We start from the raw sequence: 21827 nt of genomic DNA on the forward strand, positions 1-21827 counted from the left end.
TGTGGGAATACTTTATAGCATTTAAATATCCTACCAGCTGATTCACCACAGTGCTTAGATTTTGCAATCACAAAATCAGAAGCCACTTCTCAAAATCAGCCTAAATGTATCTGGTTTGGGCAATTCTGCTTAATTTGTGTACATACATCCCACAGGCACACACTCACACATACGGACATCCCTGTGCAGATGGGCACACGAAAATACGCTCCATGTTGGTACTAGTTACGTTGATCAGCGTAACTGTGCTACTATCAAGGAGGATAAAATGTGTATTTCCAGCCTCCAAGTGCAACATACCAATTTTCAAGACACTGAGATTGGAACAGTCCTGGCTCCAGATTGAAGGTATTCAGCTTCACTTCTATCAGCCAGTCCATGATTCAGATTCATAAGAAATCATTGTCTAATAACTAGCCCAGAGATCCAGGATCATTTGCCCACCATCCACACTTCTGTAGGGTTTGCCCTTTTGACATCCACCAGATTGCACCTACCATCTCTCCCTCTCATTGGCCAGATAGGACCTCTTCCCACCCCTTAAAGAGATGAAATCGGGGATCCATCCCAACACATTCCAATCTCCAACACCCCGGATCCCCTCCTCTCACAACTCTCAGAGACAGTGAGACAAATTAGCTGCTGGCATGACTTCATTGGATTTACAGGAGCAGAGAATCTGGTTCCATATCTGAATCTATGTATACAAGGATTACGTTGTCTACCACCAAAATGCAGCTGCCTCTGGTGTAGAACATAGCAGTTGTTTTCCAGCCCTCCAGCAATACTGCACAAAAGTTTAGGACAGGAAGTGAAGAATAGAATATTAAATGGAGATGGTGGATAGTCAGGATATAAATATCTCATGTGGAATATGGCTGTGGCATATCTTATTCAAATATTGACTGGTTCTTGATGTTTCAATCAAAATGAATTGTCTTGAAGTTTAAACAAAGGAGTCAACAATGGTTTATAAAGCCAAAAGGTCAAGGTTAGAAGTATGATTGTTCTCTGGAGGTCATTTGTTTAACCAAGAGGAAATAGTTTTCCATTCGAAATAACTTCAAAGCCAATTCAATAGCTGCTTGTATTAACCCTTTAGGAGTTGAAAGGTTTTGTGGTGCCTTTGATGGTTTCTGTTAATCCTTTGGAAGAGAGCAGCTTTGTAGATGACACATAATGTCATATCTGAGTTAATGAGGCAACATTAGGGTAGTTTAGGCCTGCTCTATACCAAAAATTTAGGTTCATTTTTACATCGCTCAGGAAGGGTGAAAAACTCCCTCACAAGATCCATAACTGAGTTGACCTAAGCACTGCTATAGATACTGCTTGGTTTCTTCCATTGACCTAGCTAACTCCTTTCAAAAACAGAAAAATCCCATCTGTGGCTGTAGCAAGTGTCTACACTGGGGTAGCTTAGCTGCCGTGCTCCTTGTAGCATAGACACACCCTTCAATTCATTTTTTTAAACAATAATAAAAAGAAACTAATAGAATTTTTTTTACTAAATCAACAAAAACAGTCTTTTCTTTGATGTCAACCATTTTCACAACAAACCCTGCCGCCATGGGCTAGGGCCAGAGACCTAGTCATTAATATTTATATGCCACTTGGATAACACAGTAATGAGCACCAGAGAAAGGGAAGGGGGCTATTAGGGGGAGGGATAGCTTGGTGGTTTGAGCATTGGCCTGCTAACCCCGGGACTGTGAGTTCAATCCTTGAGGAGACTATGTAGGGATCTGGGGCAAAAATCTATCTGGGGGTTGGTCCTGCTTTGAGCAGGGGGTTGGACTGGATGACCTGCTGAGGTCCCTTCCAACCCTGATATTCTATGAAAGGAGTATAAATAAATAACAAAGGCAACACATTCTGTTCAATGGGATTATTTGTGGTTTTAAAGTCAAGCAGGTGCCCAAGTCTTTACAGACTTGGACCTTTAATCTGGTGCAAAAAGATATGGAAATCAGCGTTGCTATTTGACCAGTTGTGCTTATTCTCCATCAGTGTAGCATCCCAGCATAGCAACAGTGAAAGCTGTACAGCATACAGGAATCAGGCATTATCACAATCCCATCTAAGGAGCACAACATGATACAGTGAAAGGTTAAACGTTCAAATCCTATGATGGTGAATACCACAGAAGTGGATGGCGCAAAATACCATGTAAGTCAAAAGACAGACAGCAACAGCACACAGCATTAATAGTGAATATTGATTTAGAAAATGTAAACATTCTTTCCATTCCAATGATCACAGGTGCTCTTAGTCACAAAGGCCAGAGTTGTTGCTTTTGAAATCTATAACTACTTCTTTGAAACTAAAACCAGATCTCTATCCCATGACAACCATTAGCAGGAGAGTGTGTTCTCTTGCAGCCAGACAATTCACGATCAATCCCTGCTACACGCTGAACTACTCCCTATGGCTAAACTCCCTCTGAAAGATGTACAAGATATCTTTCATCTAGGAGATGTGGCCAGAACAATGGGATTCAGCCTCTTCACGATATCATCAAAGATAGCAAGATAAAGCCCCTGGAGAAGAGTTTACAGATAAATCTGTATTATATGTTCTAAGGTGTATAGCTTTGTACGTTTCATTAATGATCTGGATAATGGGATGAATTGCACCCTCAGCAAGTTCGCAGATGACACTAAGCTGGGGGGAGAGGTAGATATGCTGGAGGGTAGGGATAGGGTCCAAGTGACATAGACAAATTGGAGGATTGGGCCAAAAGAAACCTGATGAGCTTCAACAAGGACAAGTGCACTGCTACAGGCTGGGGACTGACTGGCTAAGCAGCAGTTCTGCAGAAAAGGACCAGAGGCTTACAGTGAATGAGAAGCTGGATATTAGTCAACACTGTGCCCTTGTTGCCAAGAAGGCTAATGGCATATTGGGCTTTATTAGTAGGAGCATTGCCAGCAGATTGAGGGAAGTGATTATTTCCCTCTATTCGGTGCTGGTGAGGCCACATCTAGAGTATTGCATCCATTTTTAGGGGCCCCACTACAGAAAGGATGTGGACAAATTGGAGAGAGTCCAGTGGCGGGCAACAAAAATGATTAGGAGGCTGGGGCACATGACTTACAAGAAGAGGCTGAGGGTACTGAGATTGTTTAGTCTGCAGAAAAGATGAGTGAGGGGGGATTTGATAGCAGCCTTCAGCTACCTGAAGGGGGTTCCAAAGAGCATGGAGCTTGGCAGTTCTTAGTGGTGGCAGATGATAGAAGAAGGAGCAATGGTCTCAAGTTGCAGTGGGGGAGGTCTAGGTTGGATATTAGGCAAAACTATTGTGATGTTGCACTCTATATGTTTTATGGAAATATACTAATGAGTGTGAATATAATGTAACTGGAATATGCTTTATGCAAAAGGTCTCTTGTAAGGTATCATTACAAAGCTTATGATCTACTGAGTGTGGTCATCCTATTTATTTGAATGTATTATATCTATGTCTGGAGTTAGGAGAATATGATATAAACTTGTATTACTGAGGTAAACATGTTAAGTGGAAGCCATTAAGGGTGCTTCAGAATCAATGAACTGTGAATGGGTTTGTTTACTTGTAAGCCTTCCTGTGTTCCTGTGACTCAGGCCCAGAAGAATAGAGGCTTGGGATCTCACAGGACATGTGACCATGTCATCTGGTACTGAAATCCATCTTAAACCTGGTGCTTTTCCATTTAGAAGGAGGGGTGGGGACCCAGAGAGACAAAAGATTCCTGCCTTGTGCCAAAACTATAAATTGGGTGGAACAGAACAAAGGGGGCTGCCAGTCATGAAAAATCCCCTAGTTACCACCTGAGCTGGAACTAACAAGGACTGTACCAGGGGAAAGAACTGGCCCCAGACTAGGAAGGAGTCTAGTCTATGAAAGAAGCTTATTGGAGCATCTCTGAGGGTGAGATTTACCTGTATTCAGTTTCTTAAATGTATTAGGGTTAGACTTGCATGTTTTGTTTTATTTTGCTTGGTAACTTACTTTATTCTGTCTGCTATTACTTGAAACCACTTAAATCCTACTTTTTATACTTAGTAAAATCACTTTTGTTTATTAATTAACCCAGAGTAAGTGATTAATACCTGGGGGAGCAAACAGCTGTGCATATCACTCTATCAGTGTTATAGAGGGTGGACAATTTATGAGTTTACCCTGTATAAGTTTAGACAGAGTAAAACAAATTTATTTGGGGTTTGGATTTTATTGGGAGCTGGGTGTCTGGATGCTGGAGATAGGAGTACTTGCTGGGCTGTTTTCAATTAAGTCTGCAGCTTTTGGGGCATGGTTCAGACCCTGGGTCTGTGCTGCAGTAGGCTAGCATGTTTGACTCAACACAACAGGGTTCTGGAGTCCCAAGCCATCAGAGAAAACAGGTTCAGAGGTAGTTTCAGTCTGTCATGTGAAAGTCTCAAGAGGATCTCTGACCGAACCCATCACATCTATTTCACTAGGCAGGTGGTGAAGCATTGGAATGGGTTACCTAGGGAGGTGGTGGAATCTCCATCCTTAGAGGTTTTTAAGGCCCAGCTTGACAAAGCCCTGGCTGGGGGGTTGGTCCTGCTTTGAGCAGGGGGTTGGACTAGACGACCTCCTGAGGTCTCTTCCAACCCTAATCTTCTATGATTCTATGATTCCTCTCCTGGGCCAACTTTCTACCTTATACAGAGGTATCAGCAACTTTGCTGCCCATTAGACCCATGTGTTCTTCTTACATAGGAACATAGAGCTGCTGTGCTAGATGAGACCCGTGATCTACCCTCATCAGGCCAATTGTGCAGCACACATTCCTCTTCTGTCCTCCATTCTGCAGTACACAGGGAGTGCACGGGCACTCTTGCTTAGCCACCTTGCTGCTGGGCACCCCATGGCAACAATCATGCAGAATAGACCCTCTACTTGAAAGCCTCAGTTCATCTCTCCATCCCTGTTCAGTTTATACACATTCTTAAAGCCTCTTGACTTGAATGGGACTTGAGCATATGCTTAAAGTTAAGCTTCTGTTTACACGCTTTGCTGGGTAAGGATGGAATTCAGTGTATGCTGCATGCTGAGTTGAGGCCTAGGTCGGAAATAGATCCCTGTGCCAAAGGCCAGCAAAGGCCCAGTCTTGAAGGCTCCAGGGGATGGTGTGTAGGCCTTGTGCTGGGGCAAATTCCACTTTGGGAGCCAGACATTTCCACTCCTGAGTCAGTGAGAGGGGTCAGTCACACTGTGCCCACCAACCAGGTGGGCTCTGACTACCAGAGGTAGAAGCACAGCCAGCAGGGACTGGACGTCATTATTTTATCTGTGGGGATTTTTTCATTGTATGTATCTATTTATGTTTTATAATAAACTTCCCCCAAACACCTACTAGCCGACTCAACCCTTCCTCTTCTACCTTCCTCTCCCTGCCACCACCACTGCCCAGCAAAGAAAATTACCCAACGCAAGGCAATGCCAACTGATCTCCTGCATCCCTACCAGGGAGAGGTTACTTTGGATTCCAGCTGCAGCTGCATCTCCGCTGAGGCTGCTTTCAAAGGGTTTCATTTCATGCCAGGCGTGGTGGGCGGTGGCTTATTGTGGGGTGGATGTTCTGCTGTGACGTCCATTGCCCAGACCTCTGCAGTGGCCTATATTTCCAGGGACAACCCTCATTGTCTTCTTAACGCTCCGTGCACATTTGGTTTTCCCCATGCTTCTCCTGCTGGAAATTATTTGCATCCAAAATGCCGACTCCCAGAGCTCAGGTCACAAAGAGGGCCAAGGCTGAGCCCCACTGTGTTCTGAGTTTCCTGCCTGAATATTTTTGGGTGCCCCCAGTGTGAAGCCTTTCTCCTGCATTTGGGTCATGGTGGTTAGAGAGATATGCACTTGCCCACTAGGAAATAGGCTGAGAACCACCAAACTTACCGTACCTGGGCAACCTTACAGCTGCCAGTTATTTTTAAAGCCTCCCAGTCACTACGGACTAGAGTTGGTTTTGAACCAGTGTTCTAATAGCAGCAGACCTGACGTTGATCTGAAGATAACATCTGAATCATGCAACATAAACCGCAGTGTCAGCCTGATGACTCCTCCAATCCGCCTGCACCCTGGACAAATCCTGTCTCATCCTCCAACCCACTGATGCCCTGGGCATCGTAAAGACTATGGTGTCACTGTGCTAGTCAGAGAGGCATGATATGCAGGGGCTATTAAGGGGGGTTGCACCCCCGCCCATAAAGTCCAAATAACCCATTCATGACATCATTTAGGGATGGCATAGGGCAAGGATCCATTGCATATTTTTTCCTCCTGTCCATTCTCCCCATGGCAAGGGCAGGGTAAATCTGCGGTAGAATCTACAGAGTAGATCTGCAGCTTGCTGGAGGAAGATTCCCTACCCATTCGCCCCACCCATCCATGGAGATACCCAGTGCATGGCCTAGTATTGGGGCTGGGCATGGCATGGGAAAATAGGTGCCCATGTGCTTCATTAGCTGAATTCTTCCTGCCTGGGAGAAGGCTAATTTCTCAGCTCTGATATTCTGGCATCACCCAAAAGTGAAAATATTTTTTGGCAAGGAAGGTAGGCACAAAATTAACTGCTGTATTAAACTGCCAAATCCCCTTTATTAGCTGTGCTTGGCCATGAGAAGGGAGGCATTAACCAATCCACAGTGGATCAAAAAACAGTTAAGTTGCTTTCTCTTGGTGGCAGGGAGAAGGAAATATATTTTATTCCTGAGATTTTCTTGACGATATTCGCTTGACTTTGAGACATCGGAGACAGAAGTGAAATAAAACACACAGATCTTGGCACAATAGATGAGTATCTGGTCAATTGCTAGCCTGAAATATACCCAGGTCAGTGGTTCTCAAACTTTTTGTACTGGTGACCACTTTCACATAGCAAGCCTCTAACTGCGACCCCCACCTTATAAATTAAAACCACACCTTTTATATTTAACACCATTTTAAATGCTAAATGTATAACCCTATTGTTTAAAGGGAATTTGCCTTTTCTCACCACTTTTAAATTAAGACTAAAACACATTGTTATTGAATTATTATTATAAGCAGAAAAGTTATAATTTAAAATAGTTATTGTTTAATAGTGGGAAGAGGTTGCGAAAAAACTTTACCAATATCACTTTTCACAGCAGACTTAGTGGCCTACTGCCACCCTTAATTCTGTCTTAATTCAGAGCTGGGCGGCCGGAGAGTGGTGGCTGCTGGCTGGGTGCCCAGCTCTGAAGGCAGCGCTGCCACCAGCAGCAGCACAGAACTGGAGAAGTAAGAGTGTCAATGCTATATCATGCCACGCTCACTTCTGTGTATTGTTTGACCTTTGCGCTGGGAGTGTTGGGTGTGGGGAAGAGGGGGCTAAGGCAAATTTTGGGGTATCTATAGCTCCCCCAAGCACCCCCCCATATCACCCCAGCTGTGTGTCTGACTGTTAAATTATAAATTACTTGTTTTTTTGCCTATCTCAGTGTTCAGATTGGTCTGTGGTTTAATGCAGTTCTTCAGCTGCTGAACAATCAAGCCCTTTAATGTAGCCTCAGTCCCAGGGTCGGCCTTAGGGAACATAGCACCCTGGGCGAACTTCTATTTTGGCCCCCTTTCTTTGGAGGTGCAGTAAGGCTGGGGATTGAGCTGGGCTGGAGGGGCTCAGGCGGTTACCTACAGCCCCACCGCCTGGTGACTAACAGCTGGTAACCCCCATGTAGTAACCTCGCAACCCCCCAGCTTGAGAGCCCCAGATCTAGGAGACTGAATCCTTGTATTGGGATTGAGTGATCTAATGGGTTGTAACAATGTCAATATCACAGCTGGAATATCAAGGGGGAGGGAAGGCATCTAAATCTAAATTTATAACCTGGCTGTGATGTACATTTATGAATCTTCGTAACAGAATAACAGTTCTGTTTTCTTCTTTTTAAAATCACACATGGACACATTCATCTTCCTCCTGGCCACAGGTCAAGATTTTTAACCGGTAGAAAGTGACGTAATTCCACCAAAATCAGAGCAGGGCCAATTGATATCAGCAGAGTATCTGGCCCAGTGTTTTGGTCGATTTGTCTGGCTTTCACCCTGATAAATAACAATTTACTACATCTCAGAGCACTCAGAAGCTGCAGGGCTGTCTGACCAGCCCAGGGAGGAATGATGCCCTCCAAGGCTATGTTTCAGTGCCCTTGCTTCAGGACACAAATTTTTGGGTCAAACACTCCCACCCTCAATGGAGTAAAACAAAACAAAGCAATTCCCCCAACTAAAGCAGGCTGTAACCCCAGAGACTTTTCCCCCTGCTTCTCTCAGCTATTCCCGGTTCCTTCCCTAACCCCAAACCTTCCTACACCCTACAAATCTCCAGCCCAACTCAGCTCTAGCTGGCTTTGGCAAGGACGAGATGCTCACCTGAGCCCTAACCCCAGAGCCTTGGTTGGGAAGCAACTAATCAGTCACAGCTGGGGCTGGCCCATCACTCCTCTCCACTCATCTGTGAGTCAAGAATGCCGGATCAGGCCCCTAATTTTTGTATAACTCCAGTTCACAAAGCATCCAGATTTGGTGCCCCTCAGTGGAAGTTTAGCCCGAATAAGTCCTGCCGCCCTGGGCCTTACATTAACTTACTGTTTCTACTCTGGGTTAATCTAGGAATACAGATCTTCACTGCTGCACTGCTACACAGGGTGAAGAGTCTCGTTAGTCAGCATAGCATGATAATAGTCATTAGCAATGCTTAATAAAAAGTCAGGTTCATGCAGGTCAAATACTGAGGGCAGCTAACATTGGAAACTTAAGGTCAAGTCCTGCAAACACAGAATCATGCGACTCACTTTACTCTGCTGAAGTGTCCCACTGATTACTGTCCCTTTGAATGTCTTTTCTTGTCTCTTCCTGTATTTTATTTAGAAATATGATGTAACCCATTTCATATGTTTCAACAGAAAATAGATTCTATTCCCATAGTTCTGCACTTCTTTCCTAGAGGTCAACATTTGAAGGCAATGCATAAAGGTCTTGTTTTTGGGAAGAGGGAGGTCAATTAGATTGTGTAGCAATGATCATTTTAGAAGTAGCTAAAACAGGGCAGAAACCTACACACACTAGGCAATGCAGATCATAGAATCATAGAATATCAGGGTTGGAAGAGACCTCAGGAGGTCATCTAGTCCATACTCCTGCTCAAAACAGGACCAACACCAGCTAAATCATCCCAGCCAGGGCTTTATCAAGCCAGGCCTTAAAAAAATCAAAGGATGGAGATTCAACCACATCCATAAGTAACCCATTCCAGTGCTTCACCACACTCCTAGTGAAATAATTTTTACTAATATTCAACCTAGGCCTTCCCCACTGCAACTTGAGACCATTGCTCCTTCTTCTGTCATCTGGTACCACTGAGAACAGCCTAGCTCCATCCTCTTTGAAAATCCCTTTCAGGTAGTTGAAGGCTGCTATCAGATCCCCCCTCACTCTTCTCTTCTGCAGACCAAACAATCCCAGTTCCCGCAGCCTCTCCTCGTAAATCGTGTGCCCCAGCCCCCTAATCATTTTTGTTGCCCTCCGCTGGACTCTATCCAATATGTCCACATCCCTTCTGTAGTGGGGGAACCAAAACTGGATGCAATACTCTAGATGTGGGCTCACCAGTGCCGAATAGAGGGGAATAATCACTTCGCTCGATCTGCTGGCAAAGCTCCTACTAATAAAGCCCAATATGCTGTTAACCTTCTTGGCAACAGAGGCGCACTGCTGACTCATATCCAGCTTCTCATCCACTGTAATCCCAAGGTCCTTTTCTGCAGAACTGACACTTAGTCAATCAGTCCCCAGCCTGTAGCAGTGCATGGGATTCTTTCTTCCTAAGTGCAGGACTCTGCATTTTTCCTTCTTGAAGCTCATCAGATTTTTTTGGCCCAATCCTCCAATTTATCTAGCTTACTTGGACCCTATCCCTACCCTCCAGAATATCTACCTCTCCCCCTAGCTTAGTGTCATCCGCAAACTTGCTGAGGGTACAATCCACGCCACCCTCCAGATCATTAATGAAGATGTTGAACAAAACCAGCCCCAGGACTGACCCCTCAGTCACTCCACTTGATACTGGCTGCCAGCTAGACATTGAGTCGTTGCTCACTATCCATCGAACCTGATGATCTAACCAGCTTTCTATCCATCTTATAGTCCACTCATCCAATCCACACTTTTTTAACTTGCTGGCAAGAATACTGTGGGAGACCATATCAAAAACTTTGCTAAAGTCAAGATATATTATGTCCACTGCTTTCCTCATATTCGTAGAGCCAGTTATCTCACCATAGAAGGCAATCAGATTGGTCAGGCATGACTTGCCCTTGGTGACTCCATGTTGACTGTTTCTGATCACCTTCCTTTCATTCAAGTGCTTCAAAATGGATTCCTTGAGGACTTGCTCCATGATTTTTCCAGGGTCTGAGGTGAGGCTGACTGACCTGTAGTTCCCCGGATCCTCCTTCTTCCCTTTTTTAAAGATGGGCACTCTATTTGCCTTTTTCCAGTTGTCTGGGACCTCCTTTGGTCGCCATGAATTTTCAAAGATAATGGCTCGGCAATCACATCAGTCAACACCTTCAGCACACTCAAATGCATTAGATTCATCCCCATGGACTTGTACATGTCCAGCTTTTCTAAATAGTCCTTAACCTGTTCTTTCACCCCTGAGGGCTGCTCACCTCCACCCCATACTGTGCTGCCAGTGCAGCAGTCTGGAAGCTGACCTTGTCTGTGAAGACAGAGGCAAAAAAAGCATTGACTACTTCAGCTTTTTCCACATCCTCTGTCACTAGGTTGCCTCCCCCATTCAGTAAGGGTCCCACACTTTCCCTGACCTTCTTCTGGTTGCTAACATACCTTTAGAAACCCTTCTTATTACCCTTCACATCCCTTGCTAGCTGCAACTCCAATTGTGCCTTGGCCTTCCTCGTTATGCCCCGGAGTGCTCAAGCAATATTTTTATACTCCTCCATAGTCATCTGTCCAAGTTTCTACTTCTTGTAAGCTTCCTTTTTGTGTTTAAGCTCCCTGAAGATCTCACTCCGGTGAGAAGGGCTATGGCCTGCAATAACACTGATAAACCTACATAATGAAAAAAGACACTTGGGTCTAAAAAGGGACTCCTAATCCAGCAGTTAATGTAATGGGCTTAAAAATAGCCCAGGCACCATGTGGTTCAAAATCACCAACAGCAAACCCAAATAGAGCCTGATGACTGTAAGCTGGCAAATTAAATGCTGTCCTAGTAGCTTCAGGAAGGCTCTGGGATCTGGGTTCTTTCTTGCCTGCCATTATCCACTACTTGTCTCTGTCTAGGTGGGGTCTCATAGGGTGCCTATCATTGCAGTATCTGGGCTCCTGCCAAAATGATAAAAGGTGCTCAGAGCCATCTCTCACCACCCTCCAGTCAGCAGGGACTGGACTTCATTATTTTGTACGTGGGGAATTTTAAATGTATGTATTTACATGTTAAAAGAAGCTTCCTCCAACATCGAATAACTTAATCAACCCTCTCCTTAATGTTGAGCTGGAATGGAGCTCAAGAGGTCATCAAATCCAGGCCCCTCTGCTGAGTCAGGACCAAGCGACTCTAGATCATTCCTGACAGATGTTTGTCCAACCTGTTCTTATAACCCTCCAATGATGGGGATTCCATAGCCTCCTTTGCAAGTCTATTCCAGAGCTTAACTACTTAGCTAACTACTATAGTTAAGAAAGTTTTTCTTAATATCTAACCTAAATCTCCCTTGCTGTAGATTAAGCTCATTACTTCTTATCCTACCTTCAGTGGGAGTGGAGAACAATCGATCACCGTTCCCTTTATAACAGCCCTAGACATAGTTGAAGCCTGGTATCAGGTCCCCCCTCAGTCCTCTTTTCTCAACACTAAACACGCACAGGTTTTTTAACCTTTTCCCAGAACTCAGGTTTTCTAAACCTTTGATCATTTTTATTGCTCTCCTCTGGCCTCTCTGCAATTTCTCCACATCTTTCTGAAAGCGAGGTGCCCTGAACGGGACACAGTGTGCCAGCTGATCCCTCACCAGTGTTGAGCAGAGTATGACAGTTACCTCCTGTGACACTCCTGTTAATATACCCCAGGACTATACAGTATTAGCTTTTTTAGCAACTGCATCATATTGTTGACTCGTATTCAATGTGTGATCTGCTATAACGCCCCCCCCCCCACACACACACCAGATCCTTTTCTGCAGTGTGACCGCCTAGCCAGTTATTCCCCACTTTGTAGTTGTGAATTTGATTTTTCCTTCCTCAGTATAGAAGTTTGCACTTATCTTTATTGAATTTCATGATGTTGGTTTCAGACCAATTCTCCAGTTTGTCAAGGTCATTTATTCCTGTCCCCTAAAGTGCTTGAAACCTCATCTAGTTTGGTGGCATCATCCATATATTTTATAAGCATAATCTCCATGCCATTATCCAAGTTATTAATGAAACTATTGAGTAGTACTCGATCCAGGCCTTACTCCTTCAGGACCCCACTGGAACCTTCCACTTTGAGAGTGAACCATTGATAACCACATTGATAACACTGTTTCTGCCAGTTGTGCACCAACCTTGTAGTCATTTAATCTTCTAGCTTGTTGATGAGAATGTCATGTAGGACTGTGTCCAAAGTTTTCTTCTCCCTGACACCAATATTGCCTACAAAATAAAAATACACCATGCAAAATGCACTGCCGGCTAAGGGGTTTGGTGGCTGATTTCAGCGGATGTGAGCAGAAAGAGGAATACAACTCAATTCCTTAGCATTTAGATTCCTTCTACTCATATATTGCACCCAAAAGCTGATGGGTGTGTAAACAACCCGGGAGCAGGAGGGATTTCTTAGAGTGATACATGGAGGTTTAAGAGGAGTGAAATTAATCTGTCGAATAATTTTACATGTAGTAGGTGGCATCTAGCTACCATACTTATATGACTCCCATTAGGAACTGTCTGAGCATCTCATAACCTTTAATGCAGTTTTCCTCCCAACACCCCTGGGGGGTAGGACTGTGCTTCTAAACCCATTTTACAGATAGGGAATTGAGGCACAGAGAGACCAAGGCCCAGCTCCTTAAAGGTACTTAGGTGCCTAACTCCCAGGGGTGTTACGTATCTAAATACTTTTGAGGATCTAGATCAAAATTACTTGCCTGAGATCACCTAGAGGGGGGTGTAGCTCAGCAAGGAATTAAACCCAGGTCTGCTGAATACTAAACACCCTAATCACTGGACCATCTTTCTCTGTTGTGTATGAGCAGTTCAGGTACAAACCTGAGATATCTGAAACTAGACTGGGAAAAATACCGGAAAACATCCTGTCCAGAACCTTCCTGCTTGGCAGCCCAGGATATGCCAGATGAACTGACCCATCTCTAACCTCTATCAGTCTATGATGCTATCACCTCTGCTCCCTGAAGCCAGTGACATGCCAACACTCAGTGCTGCCTGCTGGCACCCCTCATGAATCATCTGGAGCCCAAGAGGGGAAGATTTCATAGACGAAGCTGCCAGTGTGATCCTATAGATTGGGCTAATCCAGCATATGCATTGCTCTCCATGGGCAGCGTTCTATATTCCTGGGGGAAACACCATCGAGACACCCATGGAAACTCCCCATAGGGAAAGGAAAGAGGGAGCTGTGACATGCAGAGCCTGAACAAGCAGGGAGAAGGCAGGCAAACTGCAGCACTTCACTTGAGCTACTTCCTCTGCCTCGGGAATAAAAGAGGCCATTTATTAAAAGGACCAGGCCTAGTTCTCCTCTCCCTCACATTGGTGTAAATCAGGAATAACTCATGTGTTGTCTGTGGAGCATAGTGGTTTAAGGGAGATCAGAATCAGGCCCCTTTATTCCAGCGTGGTCAGGATAAAATGAGTCCCAAGCACAGCCGAATATTTAATGCCATCCTACTGTTTTTTCTGCACATCTTGTCCTGATTCTGCGATCCTTAGTTATATAGACCACTCTGTATTCATGCAAGTGGGGTAGGGGGAGACTCTGAAGCCCATGGAACTGTTGTTGTGCATAAGGGTAGCAATGGGAACCCAGAAGTAGTGCAGTCATGGGTAAAGAGTTTACCCACTTCTCTTTTGGAGAATATAAAGTTTAGTTAGGTTCATTTATCCACCTCTCTTTTTACCACTACACCACTGGAATATGGGAAGAGATGGCTTTCCTTGCCCAGGAGAGAGCGTGTGAACTGTCCCTTTAACTGAAACCAGCACTCATATACTTCACCTAGTTTAACGATTCACCTCCCAACCAGCCCACTTGCACCTTTGTAATCTTTTTGAAGGTTAACTTGTTGATCCAGCCTTGGAGTCTTGCAAGAGGGAGCAGCTTCTCAGAGAAGTTTGGAAGCCAAAGTGGCACATTCTCTTGCAGAAATCACTTTACTCGACTCTCAGGATCTGGGGGAATAGACGGGAGGCTTGGAAAGGGAATGAAAAAAGGGACCAAAGGGTAGAAAAAATACTCTTAGATTTTGCTTCTTACTCTTTGGAGACAGATTGATTTTTAATTCTGTTTTAGAGGAATAATTGGTTAAAAATAATCCTATAGGGAAATAATTTTTTTAGAACATATGGAGTTAAAATATAATTGATAATCTTTGTAACCATGCCCTGGATTATAGGTTACTCAATACAGCTCACAGACAGGGAAGAATGTATTTACCATATACTGATGCAGATAAATATCCCATGGAATTCTTCCTCATCACTGTAAGATCCGACTGACTATTGCTTGCTGCTGCTTTTATTTATTTTTTAATTATTTAAAACACCGAGAAGCCCCACTGGAATTATTCATCTCAAAATCAGCTTAAATTACCCCAGCCATTTTACATTCCATCATGAAAAAGGAGAGAAAATTCAATTCTTTATCATGCACTTAAAAAAAACAACCCTCTAAATAAAATAAAATAAAATAAATCCCTCCCCACTTACTAGTATCCTGACAAATAATGTTGTTATCCATTTACTGTATCTAAATATAGTCTGTAATTCAGTCTACCTGGTATTATTCAACTCCATATCTACTAATAGAATATGTGTGCAATACTTTGTAAACATACAGACACAAATGAAGCTTTCCCAAATAAAGTTTGTTAGCACCATCCATCCTTTAAAAAGGATACACAGAACTAAAGGATTTCAGGAGACAATTAAACAATGTATTGACATTTTCCCCTTTATTTATTGATATCTTCCAATTAATTAACTGAATTGTTTTTAAGTATAGTCACAAACATTCCATGAACCAAAATTGTACTGATCACTCAAAGAACTGTACAGACAAAGCATTAATTTTTTATTTGAAGAAAGAAAATGAAATGCAGATAACATTAACCACCTAGATGTCTAACAAAACAATTCATAAAACAATAACTATCAAAATAGTATTGGTTTAGAGTAAGAATTAAGGGTCGTATGCAAATCCATTGAAGTCGGTGAGAGGCTTTCCATTTTTGGATCAGGCCCTTTGTCACTATAGGAAATATTGTTAGATAAACTTCCTAGCTCACAAAGTTCTTCTTATGAAATCAAAATGTTTTCCACGGCTGACTTTTATTACACTGGATTTGGCTGAGCCTTCTAGGCACCATAGTAATAGAAATAGATAGTAAAAATGAATAAGAATCGGAATCAAAGACTGCCCTTGATCAATTTTTTCAGGCAAACCAAACACGTAATGGGAGGCTTGAATCATCTCAAGGATTTTGTCTGTTTTGTTTTTAATCTCATTAGTTGATTGTTAAGAGAGGTACTAAAAAAAGGCATTTCTCGCACAGCTTAAAATACACGGTGAGTTTTACATTTCCAGAAGTCTCATGCTTAATATTTTCAAATAAGACAAATTCTAACAAGAAGCAGCAGGAACAAAAACAGGGGTAAGGCATGGGCAAGGGAGTATGGAATGTATGTTTGTATTTGAAAATGTTATAGATCAGTGGTACAAGGTCTTTCTAAATGTCCCTCACTACATGTGAATCACTTAATTTTGCTCTACTTAATCACCAACAAACTCAGCAGAAAAGGAAAAAAACAAACCAGGCCCCACAGACTTTGGTCTGTAATTGGTTAAAAATTGATTGGGGGCAGAGAGGAAGATGGATAATTTTCTGTGATTGGCTGGATGCTCACTAGTACTTGGGTTTGAAATTTACCTTTTAAACCAAAGATCAGGTACGTGTGGCATAGAATTGTGATGCTTACTTACATGGTGATGGGAACAATACATACCCTTACATACATACTGTGTAATTACTGTTCCTGGCTACAAGTATTTGCAGGGATAGATAGATAGATAGATAGATAGATAGAAAAACTGCAAACATTCTACTCTTATACTTACCTAGGAAAAATAATTTCTGACAGACAAGTTTCACTATGACTCTCATAGTAATGATGGGAAAGTAGATCTGTCAATTATCAGGACACTTTCTCAATAAGATATGAATGCCAATTTTACTGATAAAATATGATTATCCGGTTCTCCAAGCTTCATTATCTAAACTGTCCTGTTGTGTGACACTGGGCCATGTGCCCTCACTGTTTTGTAATTATGTTGACAATTGCTTTGATTATCCAAACTCTTGGTAATCTAAATTTAGTCTCCGGGATATCTGAAAATTGAGGTTATATTTAGAGAGAGAGAGTGTATGTGTGTGTGTGATAACATGTGTGAAACCAGTAACACAACTGTTGTGCGGTTTCTTTTTAGGTGGATAAATGAACAATAACTTCTCCAATTGAAAGTACAGGGAGGTTTTTAGGCAGATAGGCTGAAAATCTCTCTCCCTCCCCTTCTGCAGCGTGTGTCCCTTTGTTGACTTCATGGAAGAGTGCAATAATGATTGGTATCTAAGTCAAAAGGTTTCTGCATGAAGAATGAAATAAACAAGACACTCCACTGTGGGCATGTGAATGGAAAAGTACCAGTGTAGTCCCCATGCACATTCTTGGACTGTGAGTGAGCTGCAGCAGCCTTCAGAGCTGGTTTAGTATGGTCTGGTGTACAGAGGGTGTGTACAAAAATCCAGGCCCTACCATGCAAATCAAGTTTTTCCACTTCCAGTCCTTTCCCCAGAAGGAAGGACCCTGCCAGATCATGAATACTCCAATAAAAACACTATTTAACATAATAATACCCCCCCAGTCTCCCCTTCCTGTAGTTTACAAACATTAGGGTGTTTCCCCCTCTTCCTTCCACAACTCCAGCTGCTGCCTCCTCTGATACCAGTGCTGCGGGGGGGGGGGGGGATTGTTTTAGGCATAAAGAGCTGAAATTAACAAATGATCAGCAACAAGGGCAGTTTGTTTAGATCTTGGAGTTTATTTTAATTGCAGGATTGTTTTGTAATTAACACAGCAGTCCCAGGGCAAGTCTTCTGGGATCAGGCAGAGTGTTCCCTGGGTTTTCCCTGTAAATAAAAACAAAGAGATCTATATTTAAAACAATAAACTAAAACAGAATGAGATGCAAGAGCCTGGTATGTTGGGCTGTTTGGTTTTGAAGTTAAACAATGACACTTATTAAAGAGCTTTGCTGTTGTCACAGATATAATAGCGGAAGTGCTCATCCTTTTGAAAGTGCGAGGTTAATAGATCCAGAAAGCTCCTAGTCCGGATGCAAAGAAAAGGGGAAAACATGCATTTATGCTGAGAGGCAGCGAGCAAAAGCAAGCTGCTAATCTCGAGTAGTTTATTATGATGATGCCAAAAATTATGACTGTGTGATTTTATGCAAATCAAGGGACTGGACGGTTATAAAACTAAATGTCAGGTAGATAAGATCGCATACACCTAGAGTAGTGTCATGATATTCTTTGAATGTTACATTCATACTGGAAACCAAAACATGTTACAGAAATCAGACACCCACAAAAGGGCTCACAGATTGCACCGAAGACAGGCTCCTGCAAAGCACCAACCTCGGACAGAAAAGTAGGTTAGATTAGAAAACAAGATAATGCAATTGAATCAGGGAATACACTGCTCTATGCAGTTTGCAATCCCCCCTTATTTTATAAAATTACATGCACAAAACTGCCTTTAAATAATGTTATGTTATGACACAAAGCTGATAAAAAGGCTGGATTTCCACAGCTCAGCTGACAATCCGACTGTAACTGCCATAGGAAAAGTGTCAAAGACGGAATGTCCTTTCTTAAGGGTCACTTTTCTGTCTCTGGCCCTTGTTTTCAAAGACCTGGTGGTTCTGTCTATATTTGGGTAGGCAGGATTTATTGTCTGAAGGGAGTAATTAAAAAAAATGAAAATAATTTTAAATTGAGATTTATTTAGAAATATACATTTATCAAAAGATCAAGCCCTCCTTGTTAAATGTGTTGCCTACCTGCGAACATGAAATACATATAAAAACATATTCTATACCCCAGTAGGCCTGACTAATTCCGTATTAAGGGCCATCTACCATCCTTGATCAATAAACCCAACTCCTATGGTCTTAAATTTAGAATTGTAATTGTAGGGGGGAAGTATTATTATTAATAATCATTTCCATGTATGTGGTACTTTTCATCCCAAAGTGAAAACAACCGAGCCACTTGTGACATGCCTCTCAGGTGGCTAGTAACTCAGCAGTTGTATTACACCTGCGGAACTGCAGAGCAGTTCTGCAGGAGGGGAAAGTGAAGAATAAACTTTTCCCAACCATAGGAGGATTTTTAAGTAAGCAGAATTACTTCCATTGCCATTTTGATTAGAATACTAGGGTTAATATAATAAATTATAGCCTGCATCAGAAGCAGTGCTACCAATCTGATGGGTGACCATGTCTTCATCACTGGTTTGAAACCTAGGTCTGACTGATCTGACACAGTGCAAAGGGAGCTGTCCTGGTCCTTCATGTAAATCTAATGTTTAGTATTGTAATTGTATTGATGTGGAGTATGGACAAAATATGTAGACTGATATCATGAGGATTGCTCCTACAGTCCTTATATGTGTGTAAGGACCGAAAAGGAAATATGGGGGGGAGGGGGAGAGAATGGATGGTTGCATGCATCAGATCTGAAGCACTGGGTCCAGATTATCCAAGAAATTAAAGCATGTGCATAGCAGATCAATGTTAACAATGTAGTTGTTTACATGTTTTTATATCCACTCCACTCCCTGCCTATTTTCCAGTTAACTTCCCCCTTCAAGGGCCAGTTTCATCTTAAAATGCAGCCAGATTTTGCGCTAAAGGAATGACATCATATAGTCAACATTAGTAAACTTCCTTGCCATTTTGCAAGATGTGGCTAAAAATCTGGCCTGGAATTCTGACCTCACTCCCAGGCCCAGCAGGGGCTAGATGTGCTGTGAAGAAAGCAAAGGGCGGACTTGCTCTGCGGCGACCCCTCTGGCCAATGTAGGAGTGGCACCCATGGGATTTGAAGGGTATTCTAGGTAGCCTTTCCTATGCTGGATATTGCATTCCCTAACGTATTCAAAACTCCCATTTCAGAGTATGGGGAAGAAACATCATGGAAATTTAATGGGGAGGAGGGGTTCAGTGCACAAGGAATGCATGTTCAAGGTACACTAACTGGGTGAGGGTGAAGGGAAACCAGGAGAAGGCAAGGGCGAAATGGAGAGGAGGGAGGGAATAGGGGACATCCAGGAAAAAATAATACAATCTAGTGTTTGCTTCCAGACTGAGAACCTATATACCAAGTTCCCAGCCCAAAGGGAATGCTCATAGCTGATTTATAATTCCTTGTAAACAGGGGGCTGATAATGGAAACTCTGATGCAACCCTACATTTGGCAGCATAAATGCATGACAAGATTTCAACTCTGCAAAATGCCAGTTAGAACAGCAATCATGATAAACCTTCTATTTTAGGACTTTTTTTTAGCTCCTTCCTAACTTTCTGCAAACATTGCATTCAGCCAGCCGATCAATACATGCAGAACAAAAGATCAGACTGCAGAGAGGGACAAACAGAACAAAGATTTTCTCCATAAATTCCATCTCGTAGGGGAACAAAAGCCTACTTATTATCATCACCATATTATTTGTTATTAAGTCCATTTATATAGCACCATTTGTTTACACTGTTCTTTGCAAACACAGTTAAACAAGATAAATGCAGATAAAGGCATCTTCCCTGTCCCTGAGCTCTTACAATCTAAGTAAAGCTGTGCTTGTTCATGTTGAATTATATATTACTTTTTAACTACAAGGAAGACGTCTTTAAAGCATATCTGTGTCATCTCAAGTGTCCTACTATGAGGCCTGACTTGCTACTGGGCTATTTTAAATGGTAATAAGGCTCTCCTTCTTTTTTCTACTTTAAAGCAGATCTCAGCATTTCGGTTCAGGAACTTTGCTGCAAAATAAAAAATGCAGCATAGAATGTACAATAATATCTTTGTCTTAGGGTTGCAGCCTTTGTGGAATTCATTTGTAATTTAATAAGTTACTCTAAGCAAATTGCATTAGCTGGAGCTAGGGCACAGTGACTCTGTGATGGGTATTCTCGTGAACACATTTCTATTAATTGTTATAAACATGAAATACCATCACTCAGACACACACACGGCCCTCCACCCCTTCTTCTCTGTTGTGTGGAAAGTAGCCATCAGAAACAGTGGCTCCTTTTACCTCAAAATGGTCTGGGAAAAAATAAAGAATTGCAATAGAAATCAGCTGACCTACACACTCAGACCAGGCCTGAGTGGATTCATAGTGAAAATAAATATGCAATGCATTTGCTTATATATAAACCAAAAGGTCCATATAATAATACGTTTGCAATCTGCCCCCTCCCCGTCTCCCTCCCCCACCGCACTACCCACCACACACACCAGCCACTCTCTCAGTAACACAGATTGGAAGGTCTTTACATTTTCACTGCTGGTTGAAGTCTCCTCCAATGGTAAAAGCAGGCCTTTACAGTTCCCTCATGTCTAAGCGACTTTAAAAAACAAAAATAATCCAAAAAATTGCACACTACCGTAGCTAGACATTGACATCTACATAGAGGAAGCTATCTATTGACATACTGTTTACGATCTATTTTGCAAGAATCAGCAACAATGACAACAACTGCGCAGAATAAACCCACCACTTAAGAGTCCTGGAAAGGGAAGGGAAAAAAAGGACCAAACGAAAACATAATCCTCTGAGTATATTTCTTTCAAAAGCAAGGATATTCCTCACATTAAAAAAGCAATGCCAAAAACATAATTAAAAAATAGACTTGCATGGGGAAAAAAAAGCTTCTTTCGTCAAAAGTAAATCCCTTGTACGATCATGAGAGCCAAAAAGAAGTGGATAAGAATATATATACATAAAAAAGACGGATCATTATTTTTTTAAAAGAGTCCAAGGTAGCAGGATCCCGGGATCTTTTTAAAGGAGAAACTTGCTCAAGCAGATGCAAAAATAACGTTAAACGATCCTGTGTCTCGCCTCCCTACTGACTGCCTGAGATTTCGTCTGCCTCCTCCTCCTGCATTTTTTTATTCGGCTTTTTTCCCCCTCTCCTCCTGCGTTATGGAAAGCTCAACGCCCCCCCCCCCTTTCCTAGGTCCCTACATTGTAACGCCTTTTGCTGGGGGGTGGGGGGGATCTGGTGTGTTGCGAGGAGGCCGGCGGTGCTTGTGGGGCTTTCACGACCGAGAGCGGGGTGGCCTCAGCCCCGGATCTCTCTTATGTCACCGAATAGCAAATTAGTTCTCAGAATTCCAGGGGCCGAACTCCGCAACACTGAAGCCGCCCCGACGTCACAGAAGGCAGGCGGCCACGTGACTCCGGAGACCGGCGCCTACCACTGGCG

General features: G+C 42.7%; 1 long non-coding RNA gene across 1 annotated transcript; it reads right to left on the reverse strand.

The window, feature by feature from the left end:
* Positions 1–17349: 17349 nt before the first annotated feature.
* On the reverse strand, positions 17350–21801 carry LOC116823022 (uncharacterized). Its single transcript, XR_004373305.2, has 2 exons — positions 20893–21801; positions 17350–17457 (listed from the first exon to the last, which is right to left on the reverse strand). It is a non-coding gene; the product is annotated as an uncharacterized LOC116823022 (long non-coding RNA).
* Positions 21802–21827: the final 26 nt, after the last annotated feature.

Source organism: Chelonoidis abingdonii, chromosome 8, assembly GCF_003597395.2.
Source record: "Chelonoidis abingdonii isolate Lonesome George chromosome 8, CheloAbing_2.0, whole genome shotgun sequence".
NCBI classification, from domain to species: domain Eukaryota; kingdom Metazoa; phylum Chordata; order Testudines; family Testudinidae; genus Chelonoidis; species Chelonoidis abingdonii.